This window comes from Protopterus annectens, chromosome 1.part1 (assembly GCF_019279795.1).
Source record: "Protopterus annectens isolate FY-2018-M chromosome 1.part1, PAN1.0, whole genome shotgun sequence".
Classification (NCBI taxonomy): Eukaryota; Metazoa; Chordata; order Ceratodontiformes; family Protopteridae; genus Protopterus; species Protopterus annectens.
The window spans coordinates 509,708,464-509,733,692 of NC_056726.1; positions in this window are offsets into that span (position 1 = coordinate 509,708,464).

The window sequence follows — 25,229 nt, forward strand, 5'->3', positions numbered from 1 at the left end:
TTTTCCCAAGGAAAATTCGAGGATGTGGCCATTCGCGGTTTACAGTGTTTGCTGTATACATGTCAATTATTATGTGTTTGTAGAATAGATTCTTTGATCACGTAATATAGACCCTATATAATATATATATATATATATCTGTGTGTGTGTGTGTGTGTGTGTGTGTGTGTGTGTGTGTGTGTGTGTGTGCATGTGCATGTATGTGTATGCGTATGTATGTATGTAAAAAATAGGTAACTTTTGATCTAGTAGTTCTGATGCTGTTTGCTTTGTGGATGTACAAAAGTTCATCAAAACAGGGTCCAGGGACACCTTGTACACCAGTCAAAGATTACCTGTCAGAAGTCTGTTTGAGACCTAGTAAAGAGACAGGCCTTTGAAACTATCAGTGTAGGACATTTTGTTTTCTCCCTGTTGTCTTTTTGTAAGGAATATTCATGGACATTCCAGATGAGGCATGTGTCTGGTCAGGTACTTACTGAAGGGGGCATTATACTCTGTGATGCGTCTGATGAGGGCTCAGTAAAGTGGTATGATGACCAGTTTGGGCCTAGATGCCATGCCCTTACTTATAAGTTGGGCAGCATAGAAGGATTTTCTTAGTACCTTGGACATGTGTTGGTTGAAGGCTAGGTTACATCTACCTGAGTTCCCAGATCCCTGACTAATCAAGTATTAGGAGTGCTTTATTGATGACATAGTAATCCTGGGTGGCCAACTTCCCAAAAGGTACTATAATGTACTTCTTGGCATTGAGTTTTAAGCTATGGCTCTGGCTCCAAGTGTTTGTCTATGTTAGACCTTTCTGAAAGATATTCCTGTCTTTTAGACATTTAATCATCTGTGAACCTGATCAGCAAGAGATCTTTGACATTTGCTTTGACATCTGAGAAGGAGATGCCAAGGAGGAATGGGCCTAGTATAGAGCCCTGTGGGACTCAATCGGTGACTGGCCTCTTTGTGAAGGTGACCTCACTGATCCTAACCCATGATTTCTGTCCATGAGACAGCTAGCTATCCAGCATGTAATAAAGGGGTTTATGCCTAGCTCCATAGGTTTTTGATAATACCCGAATAAGGTATTGTATCAAATGCTTTAGCCAGATTTAGGTTGGAAGTATGCACCTCTTTCCCCTCATCCATTACCTTAGTGACCTTTTCAAAGAAGCCCACCAGGTTCAGTAAGCATGACTTTCTATTGACAAAGCTAAACTGGGATAGATCCAGTCTCTGGGGGTCTCCTTTGTCCCTGTTGATAATTTTCATGATAATTTTTTCCATGGCTTTGCAAATAAGACTAGTTAGACTAATGGGTCTGAAGTTTTCAGGATCTGTTGAAGGTCTTCTCTTATGAAGTAGGGTGACTGTCACAGTCTTCCATTCTTGTGGCACAGAGCATGTTTTGACTATAGTAAGTGACTCCAGGGGTCCTGACAAGTCATATTTTAGACTGTTCAGAGGCATCCTGGGATGTTATTGGAGTCAATTGAGACTAAGTTCTTGCCTATAGTGATCACAGTCAGTTCATGCTCTACAGTTCATGCTCTACAGTATTATTTGGAAGAGTTATGTTTGAGGGTATTTCCTGAAGGATGGTTGGGAGTGATAGGTGACTAAAGCTGGAGCTGAATTTGTCCACTAACAGATTCACTATATCACCATGCTCAGTGAATGTGGCACCATTAACGACCAATTAAGCATACTGCTCTGTGCTGCCCTTGTAGTTTGCGGCAAGGCTGAAGAAAGCCTTATCATTATCTTTCACTTGGGATGTTGTCTTAACCTCAGAGGTGGCTTTGTTTGACCTAATTAGCCCAATTAGTAACCTATTTAATTTGATCAGACAGTTTATGTATTTATGGGAATTACCCTTCCTGATTTTTGCCATGATTCATTTTCTTTTTATTGTATAACCTGTTTAATTTGGGATTCCATCCAGGTGGTTTGTTTCTGTGGCTAGTTCTAGGCTTAATTCTGGTAGGTACAACAGCCTGTATGTAACCATTGACATGGTTGTACAGAATTTCTGAGAGCAATTCAGTGTAGGCTGCTGCGTTCTGGGATTTGGAGGGATATTACAATTTGACAAGCCACCACGTAATAAAAGTAGTCAGCAAAATTACTGGAACTCACGACAACACCGTAAACTAAGCACCAAACAGATCCAGTAGAATGTCACGATCCACAATTTATTAGCTATTATTTAAACACAAATTAAACTCGATGGTTTAGCGCTTTCATCTACGTAATGTAGACTTCTTCAGAACAAACATTAGATCCAGCAATAGTTCTTAAATAGTCTAAAAACCGCCAAAATTGCATCAATTAACTGTGAAGCACCTTAAAGATACAGATACATCATTTTACTCATTACTTAAAATACAAGATTAGATAGCCATTGCCTTTTTTAAAAACAATATATTTAAAGTGCTATCATTCTCAGGTAATAAATCATTTTCAGTTCAAAAGTATTTAGAGATTAGAAGTTATTAACCATTAAAACACACTAATTACATATATAAACTTACCAATAATAATAGACTAATCTAAAACTCATGAAAAATGCATATCATACAAATTTATATAATAAAACTGTGGAATTGATGAACTGTTAGATAATTTCATGCATAATATTCAGAATATACAATTTATTTAATAACTATTGTATACATAAGTAAGAAAATATATATGCTATATTCAAAAACTATTAATAAATATGCACTAATATTAAAAAATGCAGATGCATCATATTTAATCAAATTCAATATAAGTCATGTTATATTGATTAATAAATTAATTTTTTATTTTTTAATTTTCAATTTCTCAACAGGGGTTTGGTAGGTATAGATTCATTTAATCCGGGGTATGGCAGCGTTCAACCTAATTTGCCATTTTATTTCTTTTCTGCTACTATTCCTTTGCTGTCACCCCCCCGGGGATTATGTCCTATGACTTCCAGGATCCCAAACAACAATCCACCACAATTGGGATTACTGATTAAATGCTTGACAAGGCATTATTAGGGTCCTTTTTATACAGTAATGATGGTCATATATTCTATCTCTAAATCTCCTGTCAGTTTTCCCTCGTACGAAAAGAGCCACAGGTTGAACATAATGCCAGATAGATCAAATGTTGTGTTTGGCAATTCCTTTGTTAAAAAATATCTTACTATGTAGGATGTTGGCCAATGTGATACTTTCTTGTGTGTTAATACTACCACACTGATTGCAATGACCACATTTAGAAGTACCACCTTTCCCATGCTTTGATTTCAGATGAAACTCATTATTCATTCTTGTTTCAAGTATGTTTTGTAAATTTCTATCAGTTTTAAATACAAATATAGGCTTAATTCCCAGCTTCTCACTAATTCCATCATCACTCGTGATTATGTTCCAATTTTTATCTATAATCTGTTTAACCTGGCTGGCCTGCCTACCATACTTTACTATACATGCTTTTTGAAAACTTTTACCCTGAGGCAATGTCTTGTGTGCACCATTGTTAACATTAGTCACAACATTAGGGGGTCCTACACCCAACACTGGTGTATACTTTTTCCCCCATTCCTTAATGACATGCCTCGTAACATCCTCAACCAGGTCCTCTGGGTAACCTCTATCTATAAATAATCTCCTCACGAACTGCATTTCATGGAGAAATTCTTGCTTGACCGAAGTCATCCTCGCAACCCTAATGGACTGACCTTTGATGATGCTCTTTTTCTGGGAGTATGGGTGATTGCTATTATATTCAAGATAGCTATTGCAAAAGGTCTCCTTCCTGAATATCTTAGACTGAAATTGTTGACCATCAGAGTATATATATGCATCTAAGTAGTTGATACCTGAAACTTCAATTTTATATGTAAACCGAAGATATGTTGTACTATTGTTGATATATTCAATGAACCGGATGAATTCCTCTTTTTCACCCCTCCAGAGAATGAAAATATCATCCAAATAGCGCACGTATAGTATCATATACCTATGCCATGGTGAGTTAAGCACAAATTCTTTTTCCCAATCTAATAACACAAGATTAGCATATATGGGGGCACATGCTGCCCCCCACACCCGCCATTATTTTGCTTATAGTACTCACCATCGAAATAGATAAAATTATTTTCCAAAACTATATTTATGAAGTCATTTATCAAAAGTTTTTTGTCATCACTTAGTGCACTATAACCATATACACTTTCCATAAATCTATTAGTGCCTTCATCCTTGGGTATACAAGAAAACAAGTCTTTTATATCAATGCTAGCAAAAAGTGCATCCTGATGCCATAAGTCAGGCGTAAACTTCCCCAAAAAATCCCATGAATCTTTAATAATATGCTCATGATTCTTGTATATACCCTTAAGCCACTGATCAATAACTTTCCCATAAGGGAAATTTTTGCTATATGTTCCTGCAATTATAGGTCTCAACGGCGGATCTACAATATCCTTATGTACCTTCGGTATGCCATGAATAGTGGCTAAAGTGGGAAATTGGACCTTTAAAAATTCATATAATACCTGATCAATTCTTTGGTCCAATAGATATTCCTCCAAATATAAATCTATACGCCTATGAGCTATATTAATTTGATTCAATGATGACCATTCATACTGATGTATATTGTTCAGAATGTCGAATATTTTTTCATTGTACCTAGTTGTTTCCATTAAAACTATACCACCCCCTTTGTCTGGTACTAATATTTTAATATTAGCTGCCTGCAATTCATCAATTATCTGATTAAGTCGCTTGTCCCAGTCCGTATAAGTACTTACATCACTTTTCTTATTTTTCAACTGATATATTTGTTTACTTATAACTTTTTCAAAGGTAGCTATAGTACTGTGCATAGGTGGAATAAACTTACTTTTTCTTTTTAATACAATGGGATTATTATAGGAGCTTGTGTTATCTTGAAAAAATAGACTTAAATTTAGTTTTCTAGTGTACAATTTTAACTCAACAAGTGCATCTACATAATCAAATTTACCTTTGGGTATGTATTTCATGCCTCTTGAAAATATCCTAAAATGTTCTTTATTGACGCTCACAGGTGTATAGTTATATATTTTAAAATCATTCCATATGATAGAAATTTACAAAACATACTTGAAACAAGAATGAATAATGAGTTTCATCTGAAATCAAAGCATGGGAAAGGTGGTACTTCTAAATGTGGTCATTGCAATCAGTGTGGTAGTATTAACACACAAGAAAGTATCACATTGGCCAACATCCTACATAGTAAGATATTTTTTAACAAAGGGAATTGCCAAACACAACATTTGATCTATCTGGCATTATGTTCAACCTGTGGCTCTTTTTACGTAGGAAAAACTGACAGGAGATTTAGAGATAGAATATATGACCATCATTACTGTATAATGTAAAAGGACCCTAATAATGCCTTGTCGAAGCATTTAATCAGTAATCCCAATTGTGGTGAATTTTTGTTTGGCATCCTGGAAGTCATAAGACATAATCCCAGGGGGGGTGACATCAAAGGAATAGTAGCAGAAAAATAAAATGGCAAATTAGGTTGAATGCTGCCATAGATTAAATGAATCTATACCTACCAAACCCCTGTTGAGAAATTGGAAAATTAAAAAATTAAAAAATTAATTTATTAATCAATATAACATGACATATTGAATTTGATTAAATATGATGCATCTGCATTTTTTAATATTAGTGCATATTTATTAATAGTTTTTGAATATAGCATATATATTTTCTTACTTATGTATACAATAGTTATTAAATAAATTGTATATTCTGAATATTATGCATGAAATTATCTAAAAGTTCATCAATTCCACAGTTTTATTATATAAATTTGTATGATATGCATTTTTCATGAGTTTTAGATTAGTCTATTATTATTGGTAAGTTTATATATGTAATTAGTGTGTTTTAATGGTTAATAACTTCTAATCTCTAAATACTTTTGAACTGAAAATGATTTATTACCTGAGAATGATAGCACTTTAAATATATTGTTTTTAAAAAAGGCAATGGCTATCTAATCTTGTATTTTAAGTAATGAGTGTGTAAAATGATGTATCTGTATCTTTAAGGTGCTTCACAGTTAATTGATGCAATTTTAGAATTTTGGCGGTTTTTTAGACTATTTAAGAACTATTGCTGGATCTAATGTTTGTTCTGAAGAAGTCTACATTACGTAGATGAAAGCGCTAAACCATTGAGTTTAATTTGTGTTTAAATAATAGCTAATAAATTGTGGATCGTGACATTCTACTGGATCTGTTTGGTGCTTAGTTTACGACGTAATAAAAGTAGTTTTCCTTGGAAAAGTTCCTGTTACTGGTTGTGCTGGGGTTAGAGAGTTAATTGTGATTTTGAAAAAGACAGCTTTATGGTCAGACCTTAGTAGGGAGGATGAGACATTGGGAGATGCAGAGTTCTCCAATATGTATGAATATGAGTTCCAATATGTCGAAGCTTCTAGCGGACACATGTACTCTTTGGTCAAGGGTGATTGGATGTATGAAATTCAGGAATCTCTGTGCTTGTAGATATGAAACTGTGTAGATTTCCAACTCTATAAATGGGTGATTAATGTCTACCATAAATAGGGTGTTAGTATGCATTGTGAGCTTCTAGGGCCATGGAGGACAACCTATAGCTAGCCAGGATAAGATACAGGATTTTGCCTATGGTGGTCTTCCCATAGAGGAACTCCTGTTTGACTACTTTAGAAATATGCTTGTTATTTATGTATTTTGACACAACTCCACTTTTAGTGCTGGTTTGTGCAGCTACTGGTCTAAAAGTGTGGAAGGCAATGAAACCTTGCACTGCCGGGTACTCTGTTATGCTTTAAACCATGTCTCAGCGACAGTGAAAATGTCCATGTTCTCAAGTGTGAGGAAGGTTTTGAGGGAGTCTATTTCTTTAATTGGGCTCCTGGCATTGGGCAGTAACACCAGGAGGTTCAATTGAGTTAATTTTGCAAAAAGGTATGGTCGTGGATAAAGCTTTAGCAAGTATTCAAAAACCCAGAAATGACTGGTGCTGACCATCCTTGGCAAAGCAACGTGGTCTGTTAACCATGTCCTCTCAAGCTAACAAATATTGGATCCCATTAGAATAACACCAGAAATATATTGACTGGTTGAAATCAATCCTATTTTGCTCATATTGTAGCATCATGCTCAGTGATGGTAATATGCTGGTCAATGCTAGGCTCATACCAGTGTAAAACACATAGTCTGAAAGCTCCATAATGTCTCTCTTCATATAGTCCAGGGAGGACCACCTGAATGGATATGATGGAATTATATTGCTATCTGTGGTGTAATGACTTCAGTGCTTACATTATTTGGTGCATCTTGGCCCAATATAAGCAACTAACCTTTATCTTCTCCTTGTTCATCCTGGTTAGAGGGGCTTCAGCATGTCTTACAATGGAGTCTCCTTGCTAAGAGTCCTGGGAAGTGCATTTGCCTGTCTGTGGGGATTAGTATTTGGGGATTGATTGAGAATGACTGTATGTGTGTTTTTAGGTGTTGTTTATTTCTAAGTGCCTTTGGGCTTGCTGAAGCCTAGCTTTGCCAATGGGTGGTCTAGGCAATCTTTGTTATTTAGTAAAATTGATTTTAAATGCCTCAGCATATGTTAGTCTGGGGGAGTGTTGTGTGCTATATGAGGTAGGTGTTGTGCACATAGTTTTGACAACCTGATGTGTGCTTCTATGAGAGAGTTTAGCCACCAGTGTCATTGTGTAAGTACACTTCTCGCACATTGTGTCTATTTCTTCAAGGATTAAGTGGTTGTTGGTAAACTTGAAACAACTACTGCATTGTCTCAAGATGCCCATATCCACCAAGCTGGCTATAGAGAGGTTAGGAAATTGCATATCCATACTGTCCAGTTCTTTGATTGGTGAGATACAAGGGGGTGATGAATTGGGGCTAGAAGAGGGTGCTTTGTTGGTGCAGATTAATAAGGGTAATTTATTGTGGCAGATTATGCTGAAGTGTACTAAATTGTACTAACTTTAATGTTTACACAATTCTTAATTTGACTAAATCTTATGTTTTAACACTCGATGCCCAAATAGCTGCTCTAAGCTTGTTGGCATGCAAGGTAGTTGCTCTATATTTATTGTTTTACAGGATACAGTTTTGGGGACCATTCTATAAATTACTGTACCTGACATGCTAACCACTGCTGTGTGGTGAACACCTCTACTCAAACATGCCAAATTAACAGCAGCACAGAAAAAACAGAAAGCTAACTAATGAGTCCTCTGGCCATTAAAATGACTACACTATGAGACCTTTTTTGTGTTTCCCACCTCTGACAAACCAGGCAAACATATCCTACCACAAAATGATTAAACCTATTCCTCAAAATGTAAAAGCATAGTAGAAGAGATCCACAACTGCATTGCTACCACAATATAATTAAACAGCTATCTGGAAATCCCATGCTGAATGTGATTTCAAGACAGCTGAGTCTTACAGCAATAACAGTGAGAGGAAGGGCAATTTTCTTTTACAAAAATAAAGTGAAATACATAAATAAGGTCAGGAAATAGTAGCAATCACTCAAAATAACTTAAGAAACTGTGATTTATCAATGAAAGGTACTTATCTTTCCCTGGGTAGCACTGGATAAAAGCAACACACTTCTGTAACACAGGCTAGGACACCAAGCTTTTCTGAGCTCTGGGAAAATGAGCAGGAGTCAATATATAGTAAAAGAAGTGTATAGTTTGTTTATGGCTGGGGTCCACCATATGCCATATGTCCAAATGCAGTCTGCCTTTGGTGTACTCCAGAGCAATACTGGTTTACTGGGAGGGCACTCAGTATCATGGATTTATGGAAATCAGTAGGTGGGAAGAGTACTTAAATTGCCTGTACAACAAACAATAGCAATTAAAGAGGGGAGGGGGACTTTGGAAATCTGATTACCATAAGGGGAGGAGGCCAGAAATACACCCTTATAAAGCCACAACAAGAAAAGGGAAAACACAGGATAACTATTGAGGGATCCAAACAGATAAAGTCAAGACTGGAACTCTTTCAGAATCTGGGCAATGGGGCTGACATAAAGAACAGGGAAACAGGAAGCACTAAAATACACCTTTAAGCAGGTAAATGATAAGGGAAATATAAAACTGTAGGATCGAAAATTGAGCACTGAATCACACATCCTAGATTAGAAAAAACAATAGTCACACTGCTAAAATTCTAATACTGTTTAAGGCATGCAAAAATTTACCAGTAACACTGTTTATGGAAAATACAGTAATGAATGTCCGAATAAGGTTCATATCTGGCAGTAGTTCACATTTCTGCCAAAACTGTAAATCAAACTACAAGACTATGGCCCAGCAGGGTTTGAAATAGAAATGGCTAGTTTTTACAAATAATTCTACTTGTGGAGATAGAATTGCAGTCTGATGTGAAAACACTCTTTTCCCACAACTGCAAATTAAGCTGCAAGACTAGGGTCTCCTAACAAACTAAAAATGCAGACAGATACATATTTTGGCTAAAACATTGTAAAAAAGCAAAAAAAAAAGTACAAATAAGTATCACCACACAGGTCACTATAAGTGCAACTTAAATATTAAGCAGAATTGAAATAAGTTATTTCTTTTCTTTTTGATGAAAAGCTTCTACTCGCATTTCAGGCTTTCCACACCTCCTGAAGTCTTGCATGAAAGTTCCCTTGTGGAGGTAGCTCTGTGCTAGGTATAGAAGCTGGCTAGAGAGGGATCCAATCAAATAAAGTCAATATTGGAGCTCTTTCAGAAACTTTAGCTTAATGTCTCAGAGGGGGGATGGGGCAGACTCAAAAAACAGGGGAACAGAAGGCACTAGAATACAGATTTAAGCAGGTAAATGGTATGCAGAATATAAAACCATAGAAAAACAACTGGAATAGCAACACTGTAAAAGCAGTGAAGCACACATCCTGAAGCAGAAAAAAATGATACTCTTATTATTGGAATTCTACTATAGTTTAAGGCACTATACTATGCAAAAAATTATCAGTGACAATGTTTATGGAAAAAAATCAGTAATAAGTGACTGAATAAGAAACAGTTCTGCCACAGCTGTGAATGAAACTACAAGACTACAGCCCAGCAGACTTAAAATATACATGGCTAGCTTTTACAAGTAATTCTACCTGCTGAGATAGAAGTGCAATATTATGTAGAAACACATTCTCCTCGCTGCTGTAAATTAAGCTACAAGACTAGTGCTTCAGAAGAAACTAAAAAACACAGATAACTTTTTGGCTAAACCATGGGGGAAAACCCAGAAAAATACAACAAAGAATCACCACAGAGTTTATTATAACTGTAACTTAAATATTTAAGTAGAATTGAAATAAAAGATTTTTCTCATCTTTCGTTTTAGATAAAAAGCTTGTTACTCACAGCTCAGTCTTTCCACACCTCCCAAGTCTTACATAAAAGACCCTGACTGGGGGTAGTTCTGTGATGCATATAGCAGGCTAGCTGGAGAGGGATCCAATCAAATAAAGCCAGTATTGGAACTCTTTCAGAAACTTTAACTTAATGTTTCAGTGGGGACAGGGCAGACACAAAGAATAGGGGAACAGAAGGCACAGTGGTTTCATTAATGAAAAAAATATACTAAATAGATCATCAAATTAATTCCCTTATCAAATTATATCTAAATCATGAATTTTAAACATTGCACAACTGTAGTCACTGAAGAATTGTATAACCAATATGCACTGTGTTTTAACCCAATGCAACTGCAGTTACGTACTCACAACTCCCTAAAGAATGCCTGTGTAAGTAACAAAAACAGTAAGAAGCAGGCATTTCTTGTCAATACATTACTGTCACCATTAGTATGAAATTTTCCATTCAAATGATAATGTGCTTCAGCTTAGCCTGTCTGGTGAAATAATGCTGTTCAACACAGACCTTTTTCAAATGTCACACGTACATGTTCAGGTTTTAGTCATACACATGTACAGTGCCTTTAAATTGCTGAAATCACTAAACAGTTTATGTCTATTATAATATAGTATTCCTTCTCACACATCTGAATGCTAACAAGCATCATAGGTTCATAGATACTTTACAGGCTATTAGGTTTATAGGTACTTTACAGGCTACTGATTTGTGAGGCTCTTAAGAAGCATTACATTTCCATGGTAGTTTTAAACCCTTATACTTTGCATGTGAATAACCCATAGATGGGTTAAGCAAGGACATGTTGGGACATTTACATGTTTTTCCTCTCCATGAAGGATGGAGGTAGTAAACAGGGGTGAATTTGCACTTACCCATTTGTCCAAATTATGTTTGAACATAGTAAGAGAAATACTTTGCTTTATGTAGAGTGGAAGATGGTTACACAGAAGTGGTATTCTCTGTGATACATACCTATACCTCCGACATGTTCTACTTATTTTGCAAAAGAGTTTGATATCCCTTGAGTAGGTGTTTATGATACCATTGGACTTATGAATGTGTAATAGGTCTGAGAGAACAGGATCTGTTAAATAAAGCACTATCCTCTCAGAAGTCTGTATGACGCTATAAAGAGAGATGAGACTTTGAAATGGTCTGTATAGTCATTATGATATTAGCCCTTAATTTTTTTAGTGAGAAAGCATTGTGATTATTCCAGTTGTGACAAGTGTTTGGACAGGGGCATACTGAAAGGGTCATTATACTCAATGATTAGCCTAAAGATTGCCAAGTACTGTGTTTCTTCCCTGTACCTGGGTGCAATCCCTTAAGACATAACCTGTGCAAGGGAAAATGACTTCCATACAACAGTTGATGTGTGGTGATCAAAAGACAGTTTATTGTCAACTTAAGTTTCCTGAGCCCTAACTACTGTATCAGTTTCCTGGGGTGGGTATTGGAAATGTGACACTAACAAGGGCAGTCATGCTTGCTGAAGGATATGATTATATACTTCTTGGTATTTAGTTTTACTCCATGGTTTTGACAAGAGCTGGATCATAGCCAAATGGGGCTCTAGGGAGGGAAGTAGACCAGCCCCCCCTCCCACATTCATCCTGGCATCCTATTACTTGTCTCCCTCCCCCATTTACAATAAACCCTGCTCAAAACTGTCAGGGTGCCTACTATTTTCTTTGCTTTTGAAATAAAGACATGGATATGGATTACATTTAAAACTTAATTTAAATATCCTTTGTTGACCTTGTTAGTCTCAGTAGGCCAGTAACATCTTTCCAAGGGAGACCTTTGGTGGCATTTATAATACTAGGGGAAATTTTGCCCATGGTACTGGGGAACTCCACCTACTCTTTTTGATAGCACAGGTAGATGTAAAAGATCTCACAGCACCTGCCATTAATGTAGACAGAAGGGGTCTCGGTTTCAAAAAGGACAACACACTTAGAAATGCAACCTCCTCCCCTTCTTTAAGAGTACTTTAGTATCATAATCTATCTATAGGGTAACATATGCATGGTGTGGGAGTAGAACCCATAGCCTTCTCCACTAAAGGCAAGTATACTACGTGTTGTCCAACTAACAGTGTTTTCAAATTCTATAGTGCAAAAACTGATAGGCATTTGGTAAAAAAACAGGTGCACATTGAAAACAGACTTAGCATGAGGAACAGTAAACTTATTTTCCCTTCAAGCTCACATTCCTTGAAAAATGCACTAAAACTCACATCCCTTGAAAATGCGCTAAAACTCACATTTCTTGAAAATGCTTGTAGTTTTGAAGATTTTTTTTCCATTAAGCAATGAAACAAATAAATCAACAAAATGCAAAGTTACTCATTTCAGAACATTTCAATCAACTGTAATGATCAAGCAAGCTTGTAGTGGTGTAGAAGATTAAAGTTCTTGTCACCTTTAGCTAAGGTACAGAGTTTGAGCCCGGGTAAGCTAAATAACTAACTTGCTGTCCCTAACTTGAGCATTACACACACACACACACACACACACACACACACACACACACACACACACACACACACACACACATGCACACACACACATACACACACACACACACACACACACACACACACACACACACACACACACACACACACACACACACACCATGAGTACTGGCTGAATGCGCTCAGTCTGGATGTATCAAAGCAAAGTTCCAAACATGGGTATAAAAACCTGCTGATTGCTGCTCCTTAGCAGCTCAGTCTCTGATTGCAAAGCATGAGTACCTGCTGAATGGTCCTCTATTTAGATGGTAGATCTGGCAAGCCCTGCTGGAAGATCTTGGTGTCCTTAAGTGAGTTTATGATAGCACTAAGTTTACAAACATCCGAAAACTTGGTCAGCCACAAATTCTTATTATTAGTTTTGACCTCTGAGAAGTAAATGTCAAAGATAAGTGATTCAAGGACTGAACTTTTGGATACATTATTAGTGGTGGATCTTTTGGAGGAGGTGGAGCCACCCAACCTAACTTCCTTGCTTCTGTTTGTGAGTCAATGCTCTAGCTATCAAGTTAAGTAAGGACTGACATTTAGCAAAGAGTTTATCTATGATACTTGAGTGTGGAGTGGTGCTGAATGCCCTTGCAAGGTCTAGATATGTGGATGCACTGCTTTGCCCTTGTTCATTTCTTCAGTAGCTATTGTAAAGACATAAACCAAATTAGGTTGATAGGACCTGACCTTGATGAATACAAACTGGGTTGGGTCAAGGTTGGTTAGGTAGGTTGCCTACATCCTTGTTTATTAATTCCATAATGATCCTTTCTATAGCCTTATAGATGAGACTGGTCTGGTTTATGGGTCAATAATCACTAAGGTCAATGGAAGCCCCACCTTTGTGCAACTGAATGACTGTTGATCTGTGACAAAAGGAGCTACTGCCAGCCCAGCTAACTGGAATTTTGTAAATAATTATATGTCGCTGGTGAATATCAAAATGATTTCTACAAGTTGCTTGTGTTACAATTGTATTAGAACTGTGTGTCATATGTATATCAAGCTATTTGTACAGATGCATATGTTAAAAAGGGTATTTGCAGAGTGCTGTTTGAAATGTAGACACAGTGTACTCTACTGGAAGAGAACAGAAATGCACATGCACTATTGTAATTGTTTAAATGTATACATTGTAACAGTGAAAACTGGAATACAAGAGGTTATCTACAGAAAAATAACTGAAATTAAATTACTTTATAGCTAGGCCATAAAAGATGGTATCTTTCAGTTTTCAATACAGCCATGTTTCACAGTGATTATAATGTCTGTAGTAGGAAACTTTCTGTATTGTCTTTAGGGTGAAGTAATTACTAGTCTTGAAAGCATGAAGGAATGCAATTTATCTCCCAGAGATCTGAGGAGAAGCCCTTGTCTGTATATTTTTACAGGTAGATACATTTTACAGGCAGAAAATATTAAGATAGAACCAAACAGCCTAATACTGGGTGATTTTAACTACCCTGCCATTTACTGGGAAAACTACTCATGTACCAACACCTTTGCCCAATGGTTCTTGGAATTCATAAATTCCAATGCCCTGGATCAACTAATCCATAGTCCCACCAGGGGCTCCAATATCCTAGACCTGGTCATTACCAACATGGGAAATCGATGCTCCACACCTATGGTCACCCCCTCATTAGTCAAGTCTGACCATAAGCTAATCACCCTTAACATCCACATCCCACCCCCATCCTCCAGTAAGGAAACCTCCATAAAAAACTTCTCCAAAGCCATCTTCATGCTACTCAAGTCAGATGTGACAAACTTCATGACACCCATGCAGACGGGAACTGAAAGTTCAACTGCTAAATCCTACACTAAGGCACTGTATGAGCACATCCACTCATGCATGAATCGTGCCATCCCAAATAGAACCAAGATGCTCTCATCCAAAAAAAAGAAGCCAATCTGGTGGTCCCCTGCCATTAACAAACTTTACAACAAAAGGAAGAAAGTGTTGCAGAAAAGAGGAAATTCCCAGGATGCAAAAAACTCCCTTACCAGCCTCAGTAAGAAACTGAGATCCCTCATAAAATCCTCCAAAGCTAGTTACAAAAATAAAATTGCCAAAGATTCCAAAGACAACCACAAGACATTCTATAACTATGTCAAGAATCTAAATGGCAATGCTCAGATCTGCTCTGAGCTAAAACAGAATGGCATTAAATATACTAATCTCAAGGATATTGCCAATATCCTGGCAGATTGATTCAGTGTCAACTTCACCCCCCTCTCACCCCCTAAATGGCCCATCTCAATACCGGAAGATTGCCAAATTCCAGTAATAATGGCCACACAGGTAAAAAATGCACTCTCCAAAGCTAAGAATACAGCATCTATGGGACCAGATGACATCTCGGGCTGTGTACTACATGAACTACAATATGAACTGGCACCTCACCTAAGTGTCATGTTTAATCATAGCCTCACCTCAGGTTTTGTGTCCACTGAGTGGCGCAGAGCTACAGTTATCCCACTCCACAAGGGGGGATCCACCTTGGATCCCAGAAACTACCATCCCATCAGTCTGACAAGCCTTATCTGCAAGGCCATGGAGTGTATTATCATGGAACTTATAAACAAAGACATTGGCAACCTTCAAACACTGGACCCCACCCAGTTTGGGTTCGTGAAGGGACGATCTTGTCTCCTGAACCTGAATGACTTCTTCAAATCAGTCTCCAGAGCCATGGACAAGGGTAAGGTGGTCCACACAGCCTATCTAGACCTTGCCAAGGCCTTTGACACCATCCCCCACTCTGGAATCATAGATAAACTTACTCAGCTGGGCATTAATCCCTACATCACCCAATGGGTTGCTAACTGGCTTACTGATAGAACCCACATTGTAAAAGTAGCCAACTCCAAATCCATCTCCAGACAAGTGACAAGTGGAGTACCTCAGGGTTCAGTCCTGGGACCGCTCTTGTTTGGCATCTACTTCTCAGAAGTACAGGCCAACACTAAGGGACTCTGGCTAACAAAGTTCTCAGATGACTGCAAACTGGGAGCCACTATTGAATCCCCAAATGATGTAGATACTCCACAAAAGGGCCTTACAGAAACAGATGCTTGGTGCCAGAGCCATGGGCTCAAGCTCAATGCCAAGAAATGTATAGTTATCCCCTTTGGGAAAAAACATGTATCCATGAATTACCATATAGGTGGCAGTAAACTAAACACCGAAAGTGTGATAAGAAACTTAGGGACACAGGTGGACAGTGGTCTCACCTTCGATAACCACATCGCCACAACAGTCAGGAAATCCTTCTATGTGGCACACCTCATCACTAAGGGCTTTTCATCCAGAAAAAAGGAGGTCATTGTCCCACTGTACTCATCCCTCATTAGACCCATTATAGAGTACAACACCCCGTTTGGTATGTACCTCTCAAGACATCTGCAACAACTGGAAAGGCCACTGAAATACCTCACTAAAAGAATCACAGGCCTAAAGCAGATACCCTATGCTGACCGCCTTAAAAAACTCCAGCTATACTCTGTCACATATCATCTACTCAGAGGTGATCTCTGCTTAACATACAAGGCCATGTCAAACCCAGAGCTGTTGGACATGCTACACTTAAAGAAATCCCAATCCCTCAGAGACACACACTCCAGGAATCTAAACCTTGTCATCACAATAAACAAAACATGCTGAAGGGATAGGTTCCTGACCCAGAGACTTCCCAGACTCTGGAATAGATTGCCCATACATGTCAAGCAGAGTGCCTCTTTGACCCTCTTCAAAAGGAACTTTGACAATTGGATGGGAGAAAGGAAATTCACTCCAGGGATCGCATCAGTCACCCTGCTAGACAGGGGTCCAGGGAAGTAAATAGTGTGGAAAGAAATAGCCAGGGGATTGTTATGGCTAGGCTTGTATAGGCCCTATGGCTGATAGCCTAGTACCAACTTATGAACCTATGAACCTATAAAGATGCTAAATACTGCCAGCTTCATCAATGGTTGTTTAGCCTGGGAACTAGCACTCAGCTGACAAAAATTGATGGTATTCTGCAAGTTATCCCACCAGTAATATTTGAGATATTAATTTGAGAAATCTCTTAGTCAGACAGAGCATTCTGCATTCTATCTTGGACCTGACAACAACTAGAAGATCCAGATCCATTCACCACATCTGCCTTTCTCTATTAGTAAGTTCTGAGATTACAGTATAATTCTCTTAGATTCAGTCAGGAATATTGTAAAGCTTAGTTTAGATATTTTCTTTATTTATTTGAGACTGTTCTGCAATGTTGTTTTAAATATGGTTTTAAACACTGATATCACTGTGAATATACATATTTAGTATTGTCTTGGTCTTTTATTATTTATTATTAAATATATTTAAAACTTTCATTATGGCTGATCAGTGTAGAGATATTTAAGGTTTGAGAATACTTGCATATTCATTTGGTGACACTGTGTGGGCCACTCCTAATAGCATTGCTCTTGGCCAAACTACCATTTGTGTTGTTAAGGGCCTTAAGACAGCTGACAAGAGTGACTGCTGGCAATAATAGATACCGTATAGTCTGGACAGAAGAGGGCATAGCTAGTAAACATGTGCCAGCCTTTCCCAGGGGTGTGTGTGTGTGTGTGTGTGTGTGTGTGTGTGTGTGTGTGTGTGTGTGTGTGTGTGTGTAATCAACCCTCAAAGAGTATGTGTGTCAACTACTTGGGCAGGGACACAAAGCACTGGTGGGACAGAGAGGGTGCTGGAGGTCTTGGCTTGGTCACTCAGCTGAGATCTTACCTCTGTACCTGTGCCAGTGGGGAGACTTTTTGGGGATCTGGAGAAAGAGTGAGAAATCAGTCCTGGACTGACTGTGGTCTCTGTGTGCTCTTGATGCAGAGAGCTGCATCTGAAAATAATGTGTGTGTACTTGTTATCCTCTCAGTGTATGCCCCCCACTGGTGCCAATGCTGAGGATTGAGGCTCCCTGATTACTGGTTAAGTGGTGGGGCATCACAATGTCTTCCATTCATTTGGCATAAAACTTGTTTTGAGGTTGATATTGAATAGCTTTTGTAGGGGGTCAGAAAAGTCAAGTTTCATGCTGATCAGTAAGCTGCCTGGTAATGTTATCTGGTCGCATAGATGTAGTGTTCTTGGCCTTAGATAGCACCTTGAGAACTTGTTCTTGGAAGATTTTGGGGTGTAGATGTGGGTATGTGATCTGAGAATTTGGCAGGGGTGAATTTTGAGATAATTTTGTATTCTAGAAGACTGATTTTGTCCTCTGGGTTGTACAGTAGCATTTACTATTAACTTTGTAAAGTGATAGTCATTGTATCTGAGATTTCTGACATTATTAAAGAAGGCTTTGTGTTTACACTTCATTTCCATGGATGTTTTTACCTCATAGCAGGCTTTGCTTGAGTTGATCAAGATCCTGAGTTCCTTGTTTAGTTTAGAAGAATGTTTTATGCATTTTTAGAGTTAGATTTATTATTGTATGCAATTATTTTTTTCTTTTATTACAGAATATGTTTATAGTTGGTGTAGATCAATGTGTGTATGTACCTTTAAGAAGCTATCCAAGGGCTTGCATAAGCGTATAAATACTGAGCATGTACAAGCTTGACTGCCATGCAGTGATGCATTGGTAGTGTTGTCACCTCACAGCAAGAGGTTCGATTCTTGGCTGGGTTGCCTTCTGTGCGGAGTCTGCCTGTCCTCCCTGCACTTGTGAGGTGTTTCCTGTGGGTGTTGCTGTTTCCTCCCACATTACAAAGACATGTGTCTGGAGCATTTCTCCAAAGGCCTCCACCAAAAATTGGCTTCTTTCCAAGTTGGACTTTCCCGGTTAACAAATGTTAAATAAATAAATGTAAGCATGTATGTATTTATGGTCTGTCTGTTAATTAGTTTGTTTATATTTTATGATGCTGCTATCCATCCTGATGTGTTTCTATGTAATAAAACATCTAAATGAACTACCCCGTCTGCTTGTCATCTATGTTAGAAAGGGGCGAGCAACAGTTGGGTTCCACCATAGGGGGTTATTTTTGAATTTGGTATTGCATTTATTTCTGAGGGGCATAGATATATCTATGCAATTATTTACATGTGCATAAAATTTAGCAGTGAATAATTCCACATAAGCAATGGGGTCATCAAGATGGAAGGGAATTTTGAATTTATCCAAGTCATCACTCAGTTTTAGTAGATTAATCTTCACATTATTACTGTATATCAAAGTGTTGGAAGATGCTTTAGGCTTCAGTCTCCTGGTGAATTTAATTGACTTATGATCTGATTTTACCAGGGAGGAAGTTGCAATTGCTGTAGAGCAAAGCTGCCCCATATTTGTAAGGACCAAGTCCAGGATATTATTGGCCCTGGTTGGGGTGCAGACTAACTGCTCCAAGGAGTTCGTACTGATGAAGTCCAGAAATTTCTGGGCATTCATGCCTGAGGATGTATAAGTCTCCCAGTTTATAAAGGGGTAGCTGAAGTCTCCAAGGAGAATGGTGCTTGGCTTAATATTTAGTGAACTCATACTAGTTAGGTAAGAGTAATGATAGAGGGGACCATATAATTAGCTATGATATAATAAGGGAGGTGTTTGGAGATTAAACTTTCTTTAACAATATGGATATGTCACCATCTTTAGTGCCTTTGTCTGGTGCAGTGAGCCTGAACGTGTTGTTAGGCATTGAGACTTTGCACTGATGCAGTGCTTCCAATGGTCTTGAAACAGGTGTCTATGATGATGCATATATATCAGTGTTTTCCAGGGTAAGGGGAAAGAGAGAAGTAGAGAGAGAGAGAGAGAGAGAGAGAGAGAGAGAGCGAGCGAAACAATGTGTTCTCTTGTCATCTGCTTTTCACTTGTACTGTACTGATGTGCTGTGTAAATGTATTAACATAGGTACTCAAGAGCAGGACCTCAGTATGCAAGCTATGAAGTGCTTCAACTAATGTGCTGTTAAACAATGAGATTATTTAAGAAAGGTAAGCAATTTCTTTCTTAAATAATTTCATTGTATAACAGCAATAATCCACTCCTGGGTGTGGGTATCAGAGGATTTTCCGATGGTTGGCTTTGTTTAATTACTTGGGCTTCCCACTCATGATCAAGCCACAACAACAGCAGGTAAATTTTGTGATACACACACCCAGTTGTCGACGACTTCATAAAGATAAGATGTTCTTCAAAGAATTTATGAATAGCTGTGTTTTCCTTGGATGTCATCACCGTATGCTCAGTACAAGCATCGTTCTCCTGGCCTGGTCCTCATTAGATATGGGTGTGTACAACAAAAACAGCAGTACATCATGCCCACATGGTGGAAGCTGTTAGTGGCCAAGGCTACATAGGGTAGACCTGTCCTTACTAGGTTATGGATGTATAGGCTATAAAAACTGAACCTGTCAGGAATATCATGGGACATTACATCAATACCCCAAACAGCATATAAATAGTTTCTTGTCTCACAGGGCAGTCATAAGCTCACACACAGGATAACAGATGGAAGCACTGCAGTGGGTCATCCACCTGAAGTTCCAGGTACTTGGTACCACAGTTTGAGTACTAAATCAGTTAGTTTTAGATGCTAATTTGTTGAGTATGTTATTAATTATTACTCCTGATTTGAGTATCTAGAGCAGATTCAGGAAATTAGGCCCATAGTGCCCCGTCTAAAGGTGATGAGTTGCCATGTATGTGGAACATGTTATTTAGCTACTTAGCACTGTTATACAGGCTGATACATTGTGTTTGCTTGTCATTGCAGTACCTTCAGGAGTTAAACATGTTGAATTCAGGCAACAAAATAAGACTATGCCCATAGTGCTAGGTTTTACAGTATTATTTCTTTTATATTTTCTTCATAAAATTGTACTTCATTGATGTATGCCATAAACTCAGCACTGAAATAAATAGGACATGCTGGAGGGACAGATTTATAACCCAGAGGCTCCCTTCACTCTGGAATAAAAAAAATCCCCCAGGTTAGGGCAGAGTCCTCATTGACTCTCTTCAAAGAGGAATTGATTGATGGATGGAGGGGAGATGTTTACCGTTTCACTTGTATCACTTCTGTGTCACTGTTAGACAGAGGCACAGTAACTAAAAAAAAAAAAAAAAAAATAAAAAAAAAATTAAAATGGGTGGTGAAAGCCAAACACATTCTGGCTAGGCTTATAAATGCCCTAGGGCAGATAGCCTAGTATGAACCTATGAACCTATGAACCTATGAACCTATGAACTGTTTTTTATGTTGCTTGTAGTACAGCTATGGCTACCACTCCATCTGAGTACCTTCTGTGGGTCTTAGCATGGATCCTGACAACATGGCAAATTCATGTCTATATGTAAATGATAACATATCAAGTGAAGGCATGGCATTGTGTCGGCCAGGGATGATGATGGTTTAAATGCATGGGGCACAGACATAGACATACAATACACCATGGGAATCAACACACCTGATGTTTCCACTGTCACAGTTTTATTATTTGCAGCGATCCCCCCCCCCCTGCTAACTGAGTGATGTTGAGATGCATTCGGACTCTGCATGAAGTGAATTTAGTGGCGACAAAGACACGGATGTAGTTACCGCTGCTGTTTCCACATTACAATATGCCACATCTGAGGCAGGTGAACATCTTGTAGTGCCAGAGGGTAAAATGTTAAGTGCAATGGGCTACATCAGAAGTTAAAGGGTATCAATAAACTGTATTTCTGTTTTTACATACTGGCATAACTTTATGAAGGTCTGCTTAGAATTATGGTGGCTTTTATTTTGGACAGTACTGGACCATTACATACTATGTCTCATGTGATTTTACCTGTTCTTAACTGTTCTGAAATATACCATGGTGGAATGTTGTGGGTCATGTAAGGCATAATGGACCATGAAACTGAACTACTGATGAATATCATATAAAAGGGTTTATTATAAATAATTGCCTGTCATTTAATCAATGTGTGATTATTTGACCCCCAAAACATCTAAAACCTTGGGAAGTTACTACTCAAAACAGTGACACTATCAATGTCACAAAACATTTTTTTACAGCAGGAGATACAATATGCACCTCTAAAATGTGAGAAATGTATTCATTTAATTTTGTAAGTATTAATTAAATAATGGGAGTATATTAGATTAATTACAAAAACTGTCACCAAATAGTATTCAATTAAAAAAAATAGAACTAAAATACCCAGATGTAAACTATAGTTTTAGTCAATATACTTGCTTCAAGATCAACTGCATTATGCTGTAAAAGATAAATAGCAAAAATGCAATATGTTGACATCATGTGGACAGATGGTCAAATAGCAAATATATATGATATACATTCATTCAAACCAGGTGTATATAATGCAATGCGTTCTGTATAGCTCAAGTAAGCCTTTGGCAATAAAAAGATAGTTAGCAATATTGTGATTTAAAATATGTTGTATATAAAGCACTTCTGTCCTTATGGCATTGGATATCACTAAGATGTAAATAAGTCCTTTACTGCCATAAGCATTTGGTCTGACCAACATAGAAAGTTTCATAATTACAAACAACCAGATATATAACTCATTCTGAGGTACAACAAATGAAATGTAAAATTTAAAATTCCCTAGTGTTATTAATAGATATAAAATGTTTAGTTTTACAAATATAAAGGTAAGATCCTACAGGATGGCTATGCAGAGTGGTGGGAAAGAGATCTGAACTATAGGGTTATTTAAAAGTGGAAACATCTAAAGAAAATTGACATGATTGAGGTATGTACAACAAATGTACCAGTTGCCAAGACATCCATGTACACTAATTCTAAATGTATTTGTACCATACATTAATAGGTGTCTGATGGTGTCGGTATCCCTTTTAGAATTTCCATATGCATCTTAAGCTAGGAAATCTTGCCTAGATTTGTCATCGACCTATTCCTTGACTTTAGATATTACAGAATGGGGACAACCACATGCCTCTAATCTCAAATTAAGTTGTTATTCCTGATTTTGTGTTCATTTTAATTGCTGCATATGTGTTCAGTTTGTACGGATTATGAAAAAGGGATATTATCATGTAAGAGGATTCCTGTTCAGAGCTGTATTAAGAGACGCATCCAAAGATTTTGTTTCGCTACACTAATGTCAAGATAATTTATGGTTTGTAGATTATAATATATGGAAAATGCAACCCAAACTCATTCACATTGATACCATAGTAATTTAGTACACATACTAAACCTAGAGTACTTGATAATAGTTTTCACTCTTACTCACAAACACTGGCTAAGGTACAATGTATGTACTGTACTTGGGTACTATGTATGTATTCTACCTATGTTCCAAATTTCAGCTGTACACCACAAATCTATTAATTACCTTTATTTTTAAATTAATATTTTCTTGCTTGTTCTCTTCACTATAACTCTTGATATGCTGCATACCACTGTAAAAACATGTCTATTGTAATTTGTGTCTATACTAATCATGTCTAAATATCTAAATGTATCTGTAATTTTTCAATGTGGAACTTTTCTCCCCGGGCATCTGCTGAAAAAGGACCTTTTCGGCTCAGTCAGACACCCCCGGTTAACAAATGTAAAATAAAAATAAAATAAAAATAAAAAATTGTATTGCACAAAATCCTTAAGATGGCCTATTGTACCATTCCAAATTAGCCATCCACTGTTGAGGTAACACCTCAGCATAAACATATAGCCAAAAGTATAGTACACCTCTGATCATATATCTTTTTAACTTCAAGCCCCTCCATAAAGAGATAGGCATATGTAGGGTCAAAAACAGCCCCCATAGCTGTGCCATTGAGTTGATGTAACAGTTGCTCTTGAAGTAAAACACATTGCAGTATAAAACCAATTCCAGTAATGAAGAAAGAAATCCTTCCAAACTTGCCTGAGCAAAGCGCTGATAAATCCAAGAAATATTTGACAGCATTAATATCTTGCACATGGTGTACAACACCTGCACAGCTGAACTACAGAAAACAGTGTGCTGATTTATATGTAAATTCTAAACAACTTTCAGAAGATGTACTGTATATCTAATATGTGCTTGCACCTGGCCAAGTAAAGGTTTTAAAGTCTTCTAGATAAGCAGAGATAGGTTCAGTTAAATAATCACGTCCAGAAAGAATTGGACAACCTAGAACTAGGAAGCCTTGCTAATTTAATTTTGGTCAAAATAAAAATGCTTTATTTAGATGCAGAGACGGATAACACTTGTTTTAAGCCCAAAGAAATGCTACCCTATCTAATGTCATGTTCAGCAAATGCTGACAAAACTTATTGGGTAGATAAACAAATTGCTGATAAAAAGTCACCATTTTAAGTTTTTCATTTGTTTCTGCATCACATTGTTCCTGGCCTTATACCACAACCAGACTACCTTTATCTGCATTTATAACAATAATGTTGGAGTGGACTTATGACTACTCCAGCACAACTTCTTTATCCCTGCTTAAATTAAAAGAATTCTTAGAAATATTTTGTTGCTTACACAGCTCCAACTTAATACTCAAGTTGAAAGGGCATACCGAAGGTTGGTATGGGGGGACAACATCTGACTTGTTAAATCTAAAAGGAACCAAATCAAAATTTTCATGACTAGATGCATCCCTTATTTGAAACTAATGCCTTGTATTCAAATTCCTACAAAACTGATTCAATAAATCTACGCACTAAGATTGTGGAACAGAAAAAAATAGGCATTGCCAGAGGCTGTAGCAGGAGTAACAACTACAGTTTTATTTCATTCGGGCCCAGATGAGGACTCAATTGAATCAAACTCAGTGTCTGCAGTGAAAGAAAACTCAGTAGATGAATAAATATCACTTAAAATATATTTCTGCTAGACATCCCTTCTTTTACATTTTAATGCAAAATGTACATTATATTTTTGTTGATGCCAGATATGACCCACATTACCTTGGCAATCATTAATGTCACATTTATGTTTTGTTTTTTAATTTTCTCTGTTCTAACTATTTATTTAACATTTTAAGATTGTTAGGAGTTAAATAATTAAATAAAGCATGCCCTGAAAACTGGCAATGGCAGAAACTGAGCCATTCAAATGTTCAGTCTCCAAATCATAATACTTTACACATGTCCCCAAAGAATTCAGTCTTGAGGCAAAACCACAACCACTATAAATTTATTAAAATATAAATGCCAGTAATGACCTGTTAAAAACTTTTTCATTGGAGAAAAACCCTGACTTCATCAGATAACACAAATTTTAGTTCTAATAGACTTTTGATATTA